At 48.1% G+C, this 15,331-nt stretch overlaps 1 long non-coding RNA gene across 2 annotated transcripts; it reads left to right on the top strand.

Moving 5' to 3' along the window:
* Nucleotides 1-537: 537 nt before the first annotated feature.
* LOC309359156 lies at nt 538-14,521 on the top strand. 2 transcript variants are annotated; one of them, XR_014163744.1, is made up of 3 exons: nt 538-696; nt 6,573-6,793; nt 14,101-14,521. It is a non-coding gene; the product is annotated as an uncharacterized lncRNA (long non-coding RNA). The 2 variants fall into 2 exon arrangements; XR_014163745.1 differs by having other exon boundaries at nt 6,573-6,789; nt 14,106-14,521.
* The last annotated feature ends 810 nt before the right edge of the window (nt 14,522-15,331 follow it).

Raw genomic sequence — 15,331 nt, forward strand, 5'->3', positions numbered from 1 at the left:
AACCACTGCAGATTCTAAGGGATGGAGCCATCAAAACCTTTTGTGGCAAATGAGTCATGCAGCACCTTCTAGATCTGGGATGCAGTACCTCCAGATTACTTATTTATTTCACCCTAAGGTTCCAAGGAGGGACGCAGGTGGCGCTGTGGGTTAAACCACAGAGGCTAAGACTTGCCAATCAGAAGGTCGGCAGTTCGAATCCCCACGACGGGGTGAGCTCCCGTTGCTCGGTCCCTGCTCCTGCCAACCTAGCAGTTCAAAAGCACATCAAAGTGCAAGTAGATAAATAGGTACCGCTCCGGCGGGAAGGTAAACAGCGTTTCAGTGTACTGCTCTGGTTCACCAGAAGTGGCTTAGTCATGCTGGCCACACATCCCGGAAGCTGTACGCCAACTCCCTCAGCCAATAAAACGAGATGAGTGCCGCAACCCCAGAGTTGGCCACGACTGGACCTAATGGTCAGGGGTCCCTTTACCTTTAAGGTTCCAAGGCAGGTTCCAACTTCCAAAGCACAACAACAGTTTAAAACCACTTACAGCCACAAACATAACATTCCCGAATGGCACACTCTTCGGATAACTCAGCTGGTAGAGTGTTAGGGCTGGAGTCAGGCCTAGGTCATCAGCAAAGCGATAACTCACTCGAGGCCAATGAAGTTCACTCACTGTGAATTTAAGGAGACAACCACAACTCAAGGCTAGTAGTCTCAGTTGGGTCTTGCCCCAATGAAGCAGCTGTGAGGATTGAAGGTCCCGCCCTGTGCTCTGCCCGTTTTATTTCTCTGCAAGTTCTAGGAGACCAGCGGGGAGGGGAGCTGGTCACAGCAGGAGGGGGAGACTCCCTGTCTCCATTCTTCCTCTTGGCCACCCTCCTATCCAGCCTCTGCTTCAGCCTCAAAGTCTGAACTGCTCTCTGCCACAGCCTCTTCCTGTGGCACCTCTTCTGCTGGCACCTCCTCCTCCCACTCTGCTCCCTCTTCTCCTTTTAGCCACTCACTACTGTGCCGTCCCACAACCAATCCCTTGATTCAGAGCCTTCTTCCCCTGGGAGTTCCCCAGGGGGTTTCTGGGCTGGTGTCTCCCACCTCTCCTCTGCATCCAGCCAGTCCATGACAATCTCAGGGTTGTGGGTTCAAGCCCACCAACATAAGGAGCTGGATCAGTCCAAGGGCCAATCTAGTCCAGCAACCTGTGGCCATCTAGATGCCCCAAGGAAAACCCTGCAAGCAGGACCTGAGCGCCATAGCACCCTGCCCACTTACGATCCCAGCAACTGGCCTTCAGAGACATATTGCCTCTGACAGTGGTGGCAAAGCACAGCCATTGCAGCCAGCAGCTGTTGATAGTTTCATCCTCCATGAAGGGGTGAACTTTGGCAGACTCAATGAACAGTTCACAAACATCACTGGACCTTTAGACCAACCACATCTGGAGAACGTGAGAATAGTCTGCAGGGAGGATCAGGCCATAGCCTGTCTAGTCCAGCATCCTGTTTTCACAGTGGTCAACTGAATGCCTGTGGGGAAACCTGCAAGCGGGACCCCAGCACAACAGCATCTCTCCCCTCCTGCGGTTTCCAGCAACTGGTATTCAGAAGCATTGCTGCCTCTGACCGTGGAGGCAGAGCATAGCGATTGCAAGCAGTGACCCTCAGAAGCCTTCTTCCCTAAAAAATTTGTCCAACCCTCTTCAAAACCATCCAAATTGGATGCCTCCTGCAGCAGCGGGTTCCACATTTTAACCATGCAAAATAACTGCATTAAGAGGTTGTTCTTTAGTCGTCTTAGTCGTCTTCGACTCTCTGTGACCCCATGAACCAGAGCATGCCTTGGAAACTCTCTTCTCAAAGCTTCTCCTTTTTTGTGTCCATGGAGCTTTCTTGGCAAAATACTGGAGTGGTTTGCCAGTTTCCTTCTCCAGGTGGATCACATTTAGTCTAAACTCTCGGCTATGACCTGTCCGTCTTGGGTGGCCCTGCTCATAGCTTCTCTGAGTTATTCAAGCCCCTTCGCCACGACAAGGCAGTGATCCATAAAGGAGTATTAAGAGGTACCTAGCCAATATTTTGGATATTTTATCTTAATCTCAATGTGTATATTTTTATATGTTCCCTGCACAATAGAAAAGTTTTGCAATCTTCACAATGGGGGGGGGGGACCTATGCACTATGTATCATCTGTCTGTCTGTCTGTCTGTCTGTCTGTCGGTCTGTCGGTCGGTCTGTCTGTCGGTCTGTCTGTCTGTCTGTCTGTCTGTCTGTCTGTCTGTCTATCTATCTGTCTGTCTGTCTGTCTGTCTGTCTGTCTATCTATCTATCTATTCTGTCTAGTAATGGGCACCTTCATCTCCAGGAAAGCCCCCATCAAGCTTTGCTTGCTGTCCTCTGCCCCAGTCCATGTCTGCCCATATCTCATCATGTTCCCCTTGCCTGCCCCTATGTCCTTTTATATATAAAAAAGATGTCTCCCGAACTTAGAGCACTGAGCAGCAAAATGAGAAATTCTTGCTCAGAAGCCCAGAATTGCCTCTCCCCTGTGTTTGCTCTCCAGCAGATCCCGTTGCATATCATGTCTTAATTACCACCTTCCTTCCATGATCCCTGGAATACTTAATGTGCCCTGTGCAGGGGTTGGTGTTACCTCAAAAGTGGCTAACAAATGTATCTGCATGCCCCACTTAATCGGGCTAAGGATGCCATCATTATTCAGGCGAGAACCTCAGACATGAATATTCATGCGCTGCTTGCTAGTCCAACCGGTAAATGGAGCCTCCATCCTCTGAGCCTCTCCCTTGACGGGCCAAGATGAATCGCAAGGCCTCTTGGGGCCACTGGGTACATTTCCTCCAAATGAGAAAACCAGCAAGCTAATGTCTTGTGTTTTCCCTCGGATACATTCCCTACAGCACACTCTGTCACACAGAACCTCAACTCCTTTTCCCACCGCACCCCCCAGAATGCCTGCAAATTTGATGTCAGGAGTCACAGAATCATAGAGTTGGGAGAGTCATTTAATCCAACCCCCTGAAATGGAGGAATCACAACAAAAGAATCTCTGACAGATATGCCGCCCCTCCAGATTCTGTTTAAAAGCCTCCAAGGAAGGAGAGTCCACCACCTTCCGAGGAAGTCCATTCCATTGTCAAAGAGCTCTTCCTGCCAGAGAGCTATGTCACGGCTAAAAATTGGCCGCTGTTTCTTTAATGCTAAAAGAACTAAGTCAGGATGAGTCAGCGACTCCTGCAACCTTTCACCAAATTGTACCTGTATATATAGAGTGGTCAATGTTAGTGTTGGGTGTGGGTTGGTTGGATGGTAGAAAGCTGGTTGCCTTTGGTGTGTGTAAAAGCTGTCAGTTGTGGTTGGAGAAGAAGACCTTTTAAGAATAAAAGCAGCATTCTGCAAAGCACTCTTTCTTAAGGACTAGTTTGTGCCAACTAGGGTCTGAGGACCAGGCCAAGGAGTAAAAAGGAGGTCAGAACCTTTTTCTTTTTCAAACACTAACAAGCTATTGCTAATGTTGAGCTGGGATCTCCTTTCTTGCAACTTGAAGCCATTGGTTCGGGTCCTACCCTCCAGAGCAGGAGAAAACCAGCTTGCTCCATCTTCCTCATGACAACCCTTCAGATCATATCACCTCTCAGTCTTCTCTTCTCCAGGCTAAACATGCTCAGTTCCTGCAACCGTTCCGCATATGGCTTAGATTCCAGACCCTTGATCACTTCTGCACACATTCCAGCTTGTCAATGTCCCCTCAAACTATGGTGCCCAGAGCTGGATCAGGCCAATGGCCCATCTAGTTCCGCATCCTGTTCTCACAGCAGCTGACTAGGCACCTCTATGGGAAGCCTGAAAGTTAGACTTGAGCATTCAGGAATTCAGGATAAGGGGAGAGGGCAGCAGCCTTTCCTCCTTAGGCCACAAAAATTCCCCGGTTGAAATTCTACACTGATGGACAGCAGCTGTCCAGGATTTCAGACCTTGTCTCCCCCAGTCCTACCTGGAGATGCCACTGGGGATTGAACCTGGCTCCTTCTGCATTCCAAGCAGGTGCTCTTCCATTGAGCCACAACAATTCACTACACTCAGTCAAGCTGTTGGTCCTTCGAGCTCAGTATTGTCTCCTCTGACCGGCAGTTCCTCTCCAGGATTTCAGATGGGGTCTCTCCCAGTCCTGGAGATGCCACTGGGATTGAACCTGGGCCCTTCTGCATGCCAAGCAGGTGCTCTACCACTGAACTCTTCCCCTGATGTTGTAGTACTATGGAGGAAAGGGCCTCTCGCGCTTGGGCTGTTGTGCAGAATACCTTCTGTGTTTCCAACATCCCCACTTAGCTTACAAAGTTTAAAGAAAAGCGGCGTGATATTTTAGTGGGCAAAATAATAATAAAATAAAATAAAATGGGGGTGGGGATGAGAAGCTGTCAATTCTCCCCCCGCCCCCACTCCCACCACCTCCTCCGCCTTCTCTCTCATCTCTTTCAATGCAGCCTCACTTTCAGTTCAATGAAACTGGAGAGCCTGGCAATAACACAAAGGCTTCTCACAATGCTCCATTTCTCTTTCTTCTCTGGCATTTGTGCTGAAATATCTGCTATAGTAACTGTCCTCTCTCTCATGCATGCCTATCTCTCTCCTTAGAATTCAATCTCATTAAAGAGGCGTTCTTTGAAGGAAGTGCATCTGCATTACACAGAGACTCCTTCGCCAGGCTCGCTTCTTTTCTGTGACATTTCCAATTACACTCTCTGGGCAGGATTCGGCAGGGACCCAGAGCCCAGAATCCGGGTCTTTGCTGAGCAACTGCTAAGGAGCAGGGGGGAGGGTGCAGTTTCAAGCAGAGATGCTGCTAAGGGGAAGGAGTGGTCGCCATGGGCATAGCCAGGGGGAGCAGGGGAGGTTCTGCGCCCCCAGGAGAAGCCCGCCTCCCATAATGTCCCCTTCTGCGGGGTATAGTTAGCTATGATTTCCCAAAATAAGCTCAACAACTTTTGCTGTGCCTTGACCCTTTACCTCCCACCTGGCCCTGTGCTTTTAGTAATAATAATAATAAAAACCTATACATATTCCCCTGTTTGTTTAGTGTTAAAAATCATAACCTGCTTTTCTCAAGGCAAATCTACTTATATTATTATTTGAGAGTCGGTATGGTATAGTGAATAGGGACGCGGTGGCACTGTGGTCTAAACCACAGAGCCTAGGGCTTGCTGATCAAAAGGTTCCCATTGTTCAGTCCCAGCTCCTGCCCACCTAGCAGTTCAAAAGCACATCAAAGTGCAAGTAGATAAATAGGTACCACTCTGGCGGGAAGGTAAACGGCATTTCTATGTGCTGCTCTGGTCCGCCAGAAGCGGCTTAGTCATGCTGGCCACATGACCCAGAAGCTGTATGCCGGCTCCCTCAGCCAGTAAAGCGAGATGAGCGCCACAACCCCAGAGTCGTCCGCGACTGGACCTTTATGGTATAGTGGTTATAGTGGTTAATGAAAAGGCATTTCCATGCCAACCCACAAGCTGGTAAATAAGACTGAATCATGTTTAAGTATTTTTTTCTGTTAAGACCTTGGTGCTTTTTTATTTTAGTTTGGAGGGATTTTTAAGTGCGATCAAATCTACTCTTTCATCAATTGCGTACTAGCAGGAGAATAACTCAGAACAAATGGTCAATATATTAAGGCCTATGGAAGTTGTCCTAATAATTCCAGAGCAGTGTTATGAAAATGCAATTGATGTGGAATTCAGCTTTCAGGGAAACTCATATTTCATTTTGTATTTAAAAAGAATCAAGTTTCCAGTCCTTAAGGTTGCAGAGATCTGCATGGAAAAGTGCAGGCAGAGATGATAGAATTGCATTTCCATTAGTTAGGGAGGGGGCTTTGCTGTTCTTGACCTCCTGCGCATAGCAAAACCTGCCTAAATTATGCAGAATAACAAAGACATTGGACTATACAGGTTTATTTATCATGCATTTCTCAGGGGTATTTATATGATGCCTCCGAATAACTACATTCTCTAAGCATCTTATATTAAAATACATCCATGTAAAAGCAAAAAACGAAGGTTCATAATTTCCATTTGTGATTTTGTGTGTGTGTGTGTGTGTGTGTGTTTTGAATAGACTCAGTCCTCAGTAGGGGATTGTGTGCCCCTCGGACAGAATCATAACTCCTACAGAGAGCTTTTTGGAGATATGAAGAATAAAACACTTTTCATTGCAAATTGAGGCAGATTAGTAAAATAATGAGGACAGCAATAACAATGGGCCCTGCTGAGCCTGACAAACATCTCTAAATAAACCCGCTTAGCACAAGTTCCTTTTCCTAAATCTGCAAAGGTCATAAAATTGGCCTCTTCTTCTCTCCCAGCTTCAAGGGGGGTGGGAGGCGAGTCTGCCGAAAAGCTCGGGGCGAGATTGGTTTTCACTGATCTCGAACGAAAACAAATGAGGGGAGAAATAATATGCAAATCGACTCCATGTCTCAATGGGACGTAGAGCTGTCAATATTTGCCTCTCAGCTCAATAAATCCAGAGGATCCTTAGAAGACGGGTCAATAAATATCTGCTTCTTGTTACAGATGAGCGATATGGGGAACTGGAGAACTTAAAGGAATACAGTGAGCAGCAAGGGTACTGATCACTCTGCCTATTGAGAGCATCAGAAGAGGCAGCTGGATCAGGCCAGTGGCCCATCTCCCGTTCTCACAGTGGCCACCCAGATGCCCCAACAAGAAGCTCACAAGCAGGAGGCAAGCACAAGAGCACTTCTGGTAGCCATCACTCCCTCCTGTGGAAGTGAGTTCCACAGTTTAACAATGTATGGCATGAAAGAGTTTTGTCTGTCCTGAATCTTCCAGCTTCATTGGGTGCCCATTGGATTCTAGGGTAATGAGAGAGGGAGAAAACCCTTTTTCCTCTACCTGCTTTCTCCGTGCCATGCCTAATTTTGTATCCCTCTATCGTCTCACCTCATATGGGACTACATACAGGATCGTGGAATCATAAAACTGTAGGGTTGGAAGGGGTCAAGAGGATCATTCCAGGGGTCAGCAAACTTTTTCAGCAGGGGGCCGATCCACTGTCCTCCAGACCTTATGGGGGCTGGACTTTATTTGGGGGAGGGTGGAATAAACGAATTCCTATGCCCCACAAATAACCCAGAGATGCATTTTAAATAAAAGGACACATTCTCCACCCCTATCGTTCTGCCTGGACACTGAGGTCCAGCTCTGAGGGCCTTCTGGAGGTTCCCTCACTGTGAGAAGCCAAGTTACACGGAACCAGGCAGAGGGCCTTCTCAGTAGTGGCACCCGCCCTGTGGAATGCCCTCCCACCAGATGTCAAAGAGGAAAATAACTACCAGACTTTTAGAAGACATCCGAAGGCAGCCCTGTTTAGGGAAACTTTTAGTGCTTGATGCATTACTGTATTTTAATATTTTGTTGGAAACCGCACAGAGTGGCTGGGGAAGCCCAGCCAAATGGGAGGGGTATAAATAATATAGTATTAGTGGTGGTGCTAGTAGTAGTAGTAGCAGTAGTAGTAGTAGTAGTAGTAGTAGTAGTAGTAGTACAACCCCCAGCCAATGTAGGAATCACAGCTGAAAGATCCCTGACAGAGGGACATTCAACCTCTGTTTAAAAACCTCCAACAAAGGGGAATCCACCACCTTCCAAGGCAGTCTGTTTCACCATCGAACAGCTCTTACCACCGGAAAGTCCGTCATAACGTTTAGTCAGAATCTCCTTTCTTGCCATTTGAATCCATTGGTTCAGGCCCTACCCTCTGGAGCAGCAGAAATCAAGGAAGGTGATGTGAGATCAGCACCTTGGACAGGGGTCTAGGTGCGCGTTTCAGGACCACGGCCAGCGATTTAATGAGGCGGGGAGAACCACGTACGCCACCTTGAACTAAAAACAAGTCGGGATATAAATGCAATCAGTAACTAATAATTAATAATGTCAAAACTTGGAGAGGAAGTTTGTGGGGAAATTAGCAGTGTTTGCAGGTGGGGGGTGGGGGTGGGGGTGGGGTGTCTCAGAGCGGACAACAATTAATGAGGAGGGGAAGGGGAGAGATCGGAAGGAATGGCGTCCAGTCCTGTGTGTTCTGTGGCAGTGCAAAGGAGCCCACAGAGAAGCAATGGTAGAGGAGATTTACACCCTGCACTCCAGGGTATAAATAACCCCTCGTCTGACACTGCCTAATTGGGGCATGAGAGGCAGTATCTCTGCAGCTTCGAGGCACAGACCCACACCTCCCGACCGGTACCTTATCGAGGTGGCAATATATTCCAGAGATGGATATCAGGCATGTGGTGGGAAGCAATGGAAAGCCTGTCTTTGGTGACAGGTGGCCTTAGGATGAAAATGCATGAGAAGCGTTTTATCGCGCCAGCGTCTGGGCAATCATTTCCGCAGCGCCCTCCTAGCTGTGGTAATGCTTCATTCATATGGAAATCCACTTGAAAGCCTCCTGAATTTAAATACCCAGCGGCAAGGTTGTGTGTGAACCACAGATCTCCAGCAGCACAGAAAGCTCACAGCTGGGAGTTCAGCTTCATGAGAATCTTCCCCCTTAAAAAAAAAAACCTAGAGCAAGTTTCTAGTCCTTAATGTTGTGAAGCTATGTTTGAAGGTATGCAAATGACGATTGGAGAGGGGAGAGGGTCCTCGAAAGCCGGTGGAGTTTTTGTATAAAATGCAAAATGCATGGGAGGAGTGCTTTCAGAAGCTTGCATAGTGCCTTATCTCTCCCCATGGCCAAATAAATTGCAGAACTGAACTCTCCTTTCTTTTTAAAGTACAGAATTTAGATTACCTTAGCACAGAATTTAAGTTTCCTTTAGTGCACACGTTCCCCAATACTCAACTTCTCAATTTTTTTAAAGTACTAGGTAGCAGATGCTGGGGCCTTCTTCAGCCTGAGACAATTGAGCATGCCCTATCTCCAGCTGTTACAAATTGCATGCCAAAGGGGCCACAACACTGAAGGCCCTGCTACGGTGGACCCAGCGAGCTCTTGGTACCACCAGAAGGTCCCCTTCTAGAGATCATAGTGGCTGGGCAGGAGGGCAAGCAGCCCTCCTCTCTAAGGCCAAACAGTGGGTTATGCAAACTAAAATGCAATCACAAAATGTAGAATAGAAAACCATAAAACCACAGCCAGTGCTTTCTTCCAGCTGGAGCATGCTGGAGTGTAGGTCTGGCACCACTCAGAAGGCAACCATTGCAAGCCAATGCTCCCCCCAACCCAATTTTTGCCTTTAGATCTAGCTCCTAGCTACAATTGGTCAAGCTATGGGGCAGGGCCAATTTGTATTTCTTTTCTTTCACCCCATCTCCTGTGTAGCAACGGAGGGCTTTAAGTCTTCCAGCAAGGCCTCTCCCATGGCCCACACACGTGTTTGCGTGATGACCCTTCCGAGCTGTCCTAGTCATCTGCCTGAATCCAAGAGAATAAGGGAGGCAGGGGCGCAGTTATTTGACCTGCGCCAGAACCAAGGTCGACTCCCAAACCAGCTAGGGAGACAGCTTGTTGTAGTTTTTAGCACCTCCGCAGGCAGTGAACATGGCTGTTGTCAAACTGGCATCTGTTCAGGGCTGCCGCGAGTCAGCCAGCAATTTACTGTAACAACTTCATGTTGAGTTATGGCACCTATTCTGGGGGGAGGGGGAGCACTGACCACAACACATAGGAACTAAGAAGAGCCTGCTGGATCCGCTCAATGGTCATAATAATAATAATAATTATTATTATTAATTATTATTATTATTATTTTATTTATACCCCCCCCCCGGCTAGAGCAAGGCTCAGGGTGGCTAACACCAATAAAATCACAGTAAAAACATTAATAGGGGGGAAAGAGAGGGGGTGAAATCAATTTAAAATACAGGTTAAAATGCAATTTAAAATGCAGCCTCATTTTAAAGTAGCCAATAAATCAAGACCATAAGGGGAGGGAAACATAAGTGTCAGACTGAGTCCAAACCAAAGGCCAGGCAGAACAGCTCTGTCTTGCAGGCCCTGCGGAAAGATGTCAAGTCCCGGAGGGCCCTGGTCTCTTGTGACGGAGCATTCCACCAATTCGGGGCCAGTACTGAAAAGGCCCTGGCCCTAGTTGAGACCAATCTAACCACCTTGTGACCTGGGACCTCCAAAATGTTGTCATTTATGGACCTAAGGTCCTCCGTGGGGCATACCAAGAGAGGCGGTCCCATAGGTACATGGGTCCTAGTCCAGCATCACCTTCTTACCAACCAGATGCCTGTGGAAACCCCCGAGCAGTTTCCTTCCTTCCCCTTTCCCATGCTGTGAAACAGAAGAACACGAGAGGGAATTGTTGGACCTCGCTGATCTACGAGGCCCGGGATTTCTCTGTGCTTTAAGCAAGACAAGGAGCAGACAGATCCCCCATTATCCCTTTCCTGTGAAATATGCCAAGCCACTTAGTATTCATGCTTGTACCCAATTATTTATAACAGGGATTCTTTATTCGAAGTTTCAGGCTGGGAAAGGGGGGTGGGGAGTTCTAACCAGGTGGTTTTAACAATGATTTAAGGCTTGGGAGAGTTTGATTATTAATGGAGGGAGGAGGAGGAGGGTCCAAGGAAAGGAATTTGGAGCGGCGAAATAATGCGGCTAGTAAGAGTCAGGATGGTAGCACAGCTTTCTGCCACCTGGTACCCACCTGACGTTTGAACTGCAACTCCCATCAGCCCCAGCCAGCCCCAAAATTGAAAGCAGAACTACGTATAACTGGCCTATTGCCACTATCAGCAGTAATCATCATGAGCAAGTAGCCAAGTCTCGGCCATCCTAAACCTTCCATAGCACAGCTCCTTCCCCCTCTCCTCTCTTTAAAAGCACTTTTGAATGCGGCTGGCAAATGCCGTAGGGGATTAGGGCAAAGTAGACAGGTGTGGGGGCTATCAGCCCCCTATAGCACCAAGAAGAGCCCTGGTGGATCAGACCAGTGGCCCATTTAGTCCTTCATCCTGTTCTCGTGGTGGGCAAATAGATGACCCAAAGAGAAACCCCCAGGATTCAGGCTCCCCAGCAACTGGCATTCGGAAGCCACTGTGGAGGCAAACCAGAGCCAGATGATGCTGCGGCGGCCTCTTGACCCAGCTGCCTCCCCCTGCCCTAGTGGTGTTGGGTCACCCTCTTGACCTGGCAGTCTCCCCCTGCCCTGCGGCCACAGAGATGTAGAGGGGTGGCCTCACCCCTGCACAATCACACCAGACAGAGAAGACGGGTGGTCTCTTAACTCAACAGCCTCCCCTTCCCCTTAGACTATACGAGTGGCAGAAGGGTGATCTCAGCTTGCATTATAATCACCGTGTGGTTGAGGGGTGGAGATGAAGCTGAAGCTGAGAATGAAGATAGACCTCTTGACCCAGCCACTGCCCCCCCCACATTCTAGTGTTTGTGGGCAGTGGGGGGCAGTAGTTAAGAGGTCATCCCACCACCACCACCTGGTGCAGCCTCCTCCTCTTCTTCTTCTTCCTCCTCCTCCTCTCTGCTGAGCACTCTGCTTTTTTTCAGGCTTTCCAATTCAGCCGTCCGCAAGCTGTAATCCCAACCCATAAAACCGAGACATGGTTGCGCATATTGAGGTCAGCCATTGGGTCTCGGAACCGTGGCTCTCGCTCCTGAAGTTTTGACCAGGCGGAGCTGTAAAGCTCTCCTAACTAATGGGATTGAGTTGTTTATGGCCCCATCAACCTTTTTTTTCTGAAAGGATCAGGCTGAGTTTTATCATTATCATTTCCTGTAACTGGGGGTGATGTTGAGCATTCAAGGCTCACCTCTACCCCCCCCTCCCACCTGTGCCCAGCCATCCTCTCTTTTTCGTAGTGTGTCTTCCCTTTGGAAAAAATAAGCCCCCCCCCCCAAATGAAGGAGGCAAAGATATAGAGATAGAAAAGATGTAGCAAAGGGGGTGTGATGAGATGGAGAGAAAAGCAGCTAGAATTTTTTCCTTATCCCAACCTGTTCATCCCTCCCGTGTAATTGTTTTCCTGATGTTTTCCTTGTAGCAAATAATACGCCATGCTTCAAAAGCTACATCCAGGTAAAAAGTATAGAGGAGAACTTTAGACGAGTCTAGCTGATGGATCAGTCCAGGATCCTGCCCCATAGGGGCCAGCCACATTCTCCAATGGGAGCAGGACTTGAGCACAACAGCAATTAGCTGAGAACTAAACAGAAGCCAAGCTGCATTTTGGGCCAAGGGAAGTTTCTGAGTCATTTGAGGGCAGCTCCATGTGGAGTCTATCCCTAGGTTACCTGAAAGCCTTGCTCGATCTCAACACTCTGCTTCTCTCTCTCTCTCCCTCTCTATCTGCTTTTAAAGAGCCAAGGCCACATAAATTCAAAGGCATGATATAATTGAAGATGAATCCATCAGGCAGCACACAACCTTTCACATTAGACATATTGAGACTGAAGCTGGAGGAAAATTGCTTTTTTCCTTCTTGACTTTCTATTTGCTTAAGCCCCCAATATTTACTGGTTGCGAGCGGAATCTGTTTTTCATTTCCAGCGTGGAGGTGAGGGAGAATCCCAGTGCCACTCATCTCGGCACCAAAATTAAATCTGTCGAGCACTGTCAGGGGCCCGGTGTATTAATGATACACTTGTAATCCGTTTCATTCTGGAGGGTGAGGAGCGGAGCTGCGTCTGCTGACGGGGGACTCAGGCACTTGACCATTGTTCGCACATTATAATAGGAGGCGAAGAACACTTCCCCAATCCCTGGAAATTGCAGCTTCTTCTCCATCATTTACTCCCTTCGTGGCAACGCCCCAGGGCCACAGACTGCTGCCGGAGCCTCAATTAGCCAGTGGATGGAGAATCTGAGGTCAACGGATCAGCTGCTTCCTCCTCCTATTAATAAGTCGGGAAATGTGCAACACAGAGAGAAAAGAGAGTTTCTGTCTCCATCAGATGCACTGCCAGCTGCAGAGAAGGGATTGCAGGATTATAGGGCTGGGTGAGACCCCAGAGGACATCTATAGCAATCCCCGGCTCACTGCGGATTCTACCATGTAGGGTGCATTGACAGAACACATGGCAAGGTAGCTATTCAGCCTCTGCTTAGATACCGCCAGGGAAGAAGAGGCCCTTGCCTGCTGAGATGGACTGCTCCACTGTCAGAAAAGCTCTAACTGCTAGGAACCTTCTCCTGCCATCAAACGGAAATCTCCTTCCCCACAATGTTCACCAAGGTTTCTAGCCCTGTGTGTGCACAGCAGCAGAGAAAAAGCCTGCTCCATCTTCGGCATGACGAGCACCATATCTACAAGTTTTCTTCTAGGGGGCAGAAATCTACACTGCCACCATGCTTTCCCAGATTGTGAACATTGATCAATGAATCAGGGGGGTATGGTTGCTACTGTACTTCCCCCAGACCAAACACAATTCCCCTCATTGGAGAAGACCAAGGCAGAAATATGAGTTGAGAAGTTCCACCTTCTCTCCATCTCCCCTCTTCCTTGGTCTTCTTGCTTCTGTGGGCAAAATAACCCCCTTTTCACGTTTTTTATCATTGTTGTTGCTGTTGTTATTGCTGCCCATCTGATTGGATGGCTTCCAACACATTAAAACACAGTAAGGCATCAAGCATTAAAACTTCCTTAAACAGGACTGCCTTCAGATGTCTTTTAAAAGTCAGAGAGTTGTTTATTTCCTTGACATCTGATGGCAGGCGCCACCACTGAGAAGGCCCTCTGCCTGGTTCCCTGTAACGTCACTTCTCACAGGGAGGGAACCGCCAGAAGGCCCTCAGAGCTGGACTTCAGTGTTATTCTCAGGGCCTGGTCTGAAGGAATATAGACCACCACTTGCTGAATTTTATATGTTTGTTTATAATAATAATAATTTATTATTTATACCCCATTATACCCCAGCCACTCGGGGCGGCTCCCAATCAAGTGTTAAAACAGTACAGCGTTACATATTAAAAACTTCCCTGAACAGGGCTGCCTTAAGATGTATTACATTTATATCCCAACTTTTTAAGTCAACCTGTTAAATCAACCTCCCGGAAAGCCTGATTCTCTGTTTCCTATTTTGCTAACATTTAAATCTGTTTCCTGGGAGAGCAGCACCTGGGCTGACGAACAGCATCCAGTCCAGAGAAGGAAACCTCTGCACTCTGCAGCCTGCCTTGAAAGCCACACTGCTGACAAGCTACCCTTGATCCTAACTGCTTTCAACAATGCTATTACTTTGCAAAAAAAAAACAACCCAACATCCTCCCTGCAATTCCCCATTAGGCTCAGCAGTGACACCACAAACCTTCCAGCACTTGGATGGTGTCCATTGAGCGACGCTGCCTGTTCAGGGATGCCGCCTCCAATTATAGGAAGGAGGCGGGGGAAACCATTTGGCACCCCATTCTTGCAACGCAGTTTTGTCTATTCCGCTTACCCAGGGCCTCAGTTCTTAGGCATTAACAGCGAATAAAAAAGTTTAGCTCATTGATTTATCGCCTCTCGCGGAAAGTGAGTTTATCACCTGCCTTCCAGGTTTCCGAGTCACTCTGTTCTTTGATTATAATTTTTATTTATTTGGTGATGGATGGGTTCTCAGATTGTAAGGGGGGGTGTTCCCTATCAGGAGACAATATTTCTCTATGTCCTGAACATCTGACACCCATTTTTCAATGTCCATTTCTTCTTTTCTCTGGAACAAACCCATCTTCACATTCCACCAGTGGTTTCAGCCACGTCCGTTTGCGCGAGGAAATGGCAAGCAGGACACCTAGCGTCTGCGTGGCAATATCGCAGCAATGGTGAACAACCTTTGAAGTCAGGGGAGGGGAAGCCCGGAGACAGTGTGGTGTAGTGGTTAGAGTGTGACTAAGAAAGGGTTCTAATCCAAACTTGGCCATGAAGTTTACTGGGTGTGTCCTGGAGAGCCAGTCACTGCCTCTCAGCCTAACCTACCCTGCAGGATTGTTGTGGAGACTAAAGGAGGAAAATGATGAGCCCCACCTTGAGCTCCTTGGAGAAAAAGGTGGGGTGTAAATGAGAATAAATGAATAAATACCCTAGGCTGTGAAGCAAGGGTTGTGAACTGTGTTCAGCCCCTGGGCTAAATTAAGGACCTGGCTGAATCAGGCCAAAGGGGCGCATCTAGTCCAGCTGTCAGGGGCTGGACTGAGGAGGAAGGGTGCAGACCGTCCCTCTTTTCCTGAACCTTCCCGAGAACAGGAGGACAGTATAGATTTAGAACAGTGGTTTGCAGAAGGGCATAGTTCAGAGGCTGCAGAGAGGAGAAGCTGGGAAATATTGGGAGAAGAACAGCAGGAAGAAGAAACACAGGGGCA

The sequence above is a fragment of the Podarcis melisellensis genome (genome assembly GCF_964234715.1).
Source record: "Podarcis melisellensis genome assembly, chromosome: 16".
In the NCBI taxonomy this organism is placed as follows: Eukaryota; Metazoa; Chordata; class Lepidosauria; order Squamata; family Lacertidae; genus Podarcis; species Podarcis melisellensis.